General features: G+C 48.1%; 1 non-coding gene across 1 annotated transcript; it reads right to left on the bottom strand.

Moving 5' to 3' along the window:
* Positions 1–4,097: 4,097 nt before the first annotated feature.
* Positions 4,098–4,235, bottom strand: LOC114811609. Its single transcript, XR_003759305.1, has one exon. It is a non-coding gene; the product is annotated as a small nucleolar RNA SNORA7 (small nucleolar RNA).
* Between the last annotated feature and the right edge of the window lie 590 nt (positions 4,236–4,825).

Raw genomic sequence — 4,825 nt, 5'->3', positions numbered from 1 at the left:
TGCCTTTTTGCCAGTGGAGAGGATTCTTCCCCCTGCCATCGACAGGGCCGGACCAGCTCCACTCAGCAGGCTGGGAAAAATGCAAGGCTGTTCCCTCTAGACTCTTAGCTCCTTGTGGGCAGGGAATGTGTTTACCAACTCTGTTGTACTCCACTCTCTGCACATAGGAAGCACTCAGCATATACCACTGATTGATTGGAATACCCTGGGGAGAAATTCCAGGAGTGGAGCTTCAGGGGATTGGTGGAAATATGGGTAAAATCACTAAGGAGCCAGGTTTTGGGTGGGACAATAGCTAGTGGAACTTCCCCATTTGAGCTAGTGCAAAGAAGAGCAGCTTTCCTATCATCATCATCATTCATTCAGTAGTATTTATTGAGCACTTACTATGTGCAGAGCACTGTACTAAGCGTTTAGAATGTACAATTCAGCAACAGATGGAGACAATCCCTGCCCAATGATGAGCTCACAGTCTAAACTGAAGAGAGGGACAGCACCATCATCGTCATCATCATCATCATCATCATCGTCAGTGGTATTTATTGAATGCAGAACACTCTACTAAGCGCTTGGGAGGGTACAATACAACAGAGGTGATAGGCTTGTTTCCTGTCCTCATCCAGCTACAGGCAAAAGCTTAAATACCTTCTGGGTTACCCCACCCTACCCATGGACAAAAGTGAAAGAATCCTAGAGTTAAAGTGGCTTCAAGAGATCATCTAGTCCTCTTCCCTTCCTCTGGCTGCAGCAGAACCCCACCCAAACTCTTCTAGACAGCTGTTGATCTCTAAAGAAGTGGGGAGTGAGTCGAGAATCCCCACCAGGAGTGTGTAAACCCAAGTCCTGACTAGAGAGCAGCTTTTTCTAGGGGTCCACCTGGCTTTGAACTACTAGCCACTAACTACCACCCCTCACTCTTGGAAATCCCCTCACTAGCCCGGTTCTGGAAAGAAGAAGCCATTTGTATGTTGGGGTGGAATGGGGTCCTCTCCTGCAACCCGGACTCATCTCATTCACGGTTCCCGAAGCCTCTAAGCAGCCTGCTGACACACAGACACATCTGCTTACTGCGCCAGCCACAGTTCGCTCTCCCTGAGCCTCTCCGATCTTCCCCTCTCAGCTCCTTCTCTCCCAGAGCAGGTCTTTGGGATTTGGGGCGAGGAGCCGCTCAAGTGCATTTCATTCAGCTCCACTGACCTTGGCAGACAGACCCCGGGGCACGAGACAAAGAGGTGATTGTCCGCGCAATTTTGCCTTCAATTGGTTTCCCCCATCAGCTTTGAGAGCCAAGGAAACCACTGCTTTCTCACTGGCAAGCTTCATCTGATTCAACTCCTCTGTGAAGGTTTGCAGTTGGCGAAAGAGATGTAATCAGTCCATTTTCAATGTCCCCACCGTGGACTCTCTGCCCATGCAGCTCTCACTGGGATCCTCTCCCCACTCCCCGTAAGAGCCGACAGAGATAACTGTGGTGTTTGTTAAGCACTTACTATGGGGTAGATACTAGGTAATCAGGTTGGACACAGTCCCTGTCCCAAATAGGGCTCAGTCTTTAATCCATGTTTTACAGAGAATAAAGCAATTTGCCCAAATTCAAACAGCAGACACGTGGCGGAGCCAGGAGTAGAACCCAGGTCCTCCTGACTCCCAGGCCTGAGCATTGTCCACTGGGCCACGAAGGCTCAGATCAATGGGATGGGAAGGGAAATAGCTTCTTATTATTTTTGGGGGGACAGGGACAGGGATCGGGGACACACGAGCCCAAGAATGCAGAACTGGAACTGTTCTGTCAGCCAGTGGGGTCACAATGGGCAGAAAGATCGATTGGGGAGGGCAGTGAGGAGGAGAGCTTCAAGGAGCAGCACGGTCTAGTCTATAGGTCAAGCACAGGCCTGGGGGTCAGACAGATCTGGGTTCTAGTCCTGGCTCTGCCTCTTGTCTGCTGTGTGACTTCGGGCAAGTTGCTTGGCTTCTCCGTGCCTCAGTTTCCTTTTCTATAAAATGAGGAGTAAGACTGTGAGCACCACTTGGGACATGGACTATGTCCAATCTGATTAGCTTGTATTTACCCCAGCGCTTAGTACAGTGCCTGGCACAAAGTAAGTGCTAAACAAATGCTATAAAAAAGGGAGGACCCAGCAGCTCCGGTCAAAGACAGATGACTGAAAAAGAATCAGTTTTGAGGGCAGAAGGGTCATGGTCACACTTCAGTCAGTGGCATTTATTGAGTGCTTACTATCTGTAGAGTACTCTACTGTTTGGAAGAGTGAAATACACCAGAGTTGGTAAATGTGTTCTCTTCCTCAAGAAGTTTACAGGCTGGAGGACCGTAAGCTAGAGGACACTTCACCTTCCTGGCCTGGGCTTTGGTTGACAAAAACTGGCATATCAGCAGGACTGGTCTTCTCTATGGACCTTTATTTGTTCTTTTTAAATTTTTTATTTTCAGAATTTAAGGGCTTATTATGTGCCAGGCACTGTACTAAGCGCTGGGGGAGATTCAAGTTAATGAAGTTGGACAAAGTCCCTGTCCCAACATAGGGCTCACAGTCTTAATCACCATTTTTTGTAGATGAGGTAAATGATACACAGAGTAGTTAAATGATTTGCCCAAGATCAAACAACAGACAAGTGGTGAAGCTGGGATTAGAACCCAGGTCCTCTGACTCCCAGCTTTTCCAGTAGGCCATGCTGCTTCTTTTGTCTTGTTGTTGAACCCTGCATAGCCCTGGTGAGTTAAAGGTGGTCTGACCCCTCCCCACCTCCTCCCTCCCTATCCAAACATACTTATCACTAAGTCTAAGTTTCTCCTTTCCAATCCTCTCATCTTATTTCTCCAGGGCAATTTGCTTTTTGGATATATGTGTATATGTGGTAAGGGAGGGCTGGGGAGATGGGGGAAGGGGGAGGCAGAATGTGTCTAAACATATCCCCTGAGCCTCATAGGGCTGGGAAGAGACAAACTTTCCCACTGTTGTTTCTCTCTGTGTTTGTCTCCAGGGGATGTGTATTCCTTTTGCTTTTTCTCTCTCTCTCTCTCCTTCTGGGAGGGAGAATGAATAAACAGGTGGAAACTGGAACACCTGCTGGGTTTATAGTCCCTGTTTGTCATGGGAAATGCATCTGAGGTTTCTGGAGAGAGGGCCTATGGGGGGCCCTTTTTGGAAGCCTTGCTTGTTGGCCTAGGAAAAAGGGTTGGGAGGCTCAGATAGGTGGGAACCAGAAGAAGATTGGAGGAATCCATCCAAATTGGGAAAAGGAAGAACAATACACCTTCCTCTTGGCCCTTCTTCCCCAGCCTAAACTAAAGGTTTCTTCTTTAGAGGTACTGGGGAGAAATGGCCCTGGGGAGGTCACAGAGTTAGCACTTTCCAGCTTCTCTGGTTGGGGGCACATGCAACTTTAGCCAAGAGGGGATGGGGCAGGGAGTGATTTGGGGGCCACCTGTACCTTTTCTAGTCAGTCTTTGAGGTGGGATGCACAGCCTCAGGGTCCTAGAGCCACTGGCAGGGGTAGGGATATTTTTTGGGGGGAGGGGCTGTCACTGCTATGCTCCAAGTTTGCCCCAGTAGTTTTCTGCCGCCAACCACTGACTGATGGATCTGGAAGCCTCAGAAGGCCCAGGAGACATCTGAGGTTCAGGTAGCCCATGTCCACTCCATGACCTGGCTGCTGAGATTTGGAGGAAGGCCAGATGTTCACTCTCCCCTGTGAGAACCAGTTTCTAAATTAGTTCCAATCAATCAATCAATCGTGTTTATTGAGCGCTTACTGTTTGCAAAATACTGTACTAAGTGGTTGGGAGAGTACAACATGACAGAGTTCCACACAAACAGATTACAAGGATGCACACTCTTGGACTGTAAACTTTGTCTTGTCTTCTGCTGTCGAGTCATCTCTGACCCATAGTGAAACCATGGATGCGTCTCTCCTAGGACGCCCCAACTCCATCTGCAATTGTTCTGGTAGTTTATCCATAGACTTTTCTTGGTAAAAATCCTGAAGTGGTTTACCATTGCCTCCTTCTGCAGTGTAAGCTTAAGTCTCCACCCTCGACTCTTTCCCATGCTGCTGCTGCCCAGCACAGGGGAGTCTTGACTTGTAGCAGATTGCCTTCCACTCGCTAGCCACTGGCCAAGCTAGGAATGGAACGGGTAGGCCTGTGCTGGACTCTCTCTCCCATAGTCGAGACTGGTAGAGTACTGGAAACTCTCCAGGTGTGACTCTGAGAGAGTTGGACTGTAAACAGATAACCAACATTGTCTTATCAACATCATCATCATGATCAACAACATCAATGGCATTTATTGAGTGCTTACTGTTTGCAGAGCACTGTACTAAGCACTTGGGAGAGTATTTCTTCATTCATATTTATTGAGTGCTTACTTTGTGCGTAGCATTGTACTAAGCTCTTGGGAGAGGACAATATGCCAACACACAGACACATTCCTCCCCACAGTGAGCTCATAGTCTAGAGGGGGAGGTAGACATTAAAGCTAATAAATAGATAAATAAATAAATTACAGATATGTACAGATAATACGTATGCATATGTGCTGTGGGGATGAGAGGGAGAATGAATGAAGGAGCAAGTTAGAGCAGTTCAGAAAGGAGTGGGAGAAGAGTAGAGGAGGGCTTAGTCAGGGAAGACTTCTTGGAGGAGATGCGCCTTGAATAAGGTTTTGAAGTGGGGGACAGCAATTATGTGACTGATATGAGGAGGGAGGGCATTCCAGGCCAGAGGTAGGATGTGGGCGAGAAGTCGACGGCGAGATAGATGAGATCGAGGTACAGTGAGAAGGTTAGCATTAGAGGAACGAAGTGT

This window comes from Ornithorhynchus anatinus, chromosome 4 (genome assembly GCF_004115215.2).
Source record: "Ornithorhynchus anatinus isolate Pmale09 chromosome 4, mOrnAna1.pri.v4, whole genome shotgun sequence".
Classification (NCBI taxonomy): domain Eukaryota; kingdom Metazoa; phylum Chordata; class Mammalia; order Monotremata; family Ornithorhynchidae; genus Ornithorhynchus; species Ornithorhynchus anatinus.
This window is presented reverse-complemented; position numbering and strand designations above follow the sequence as displayed.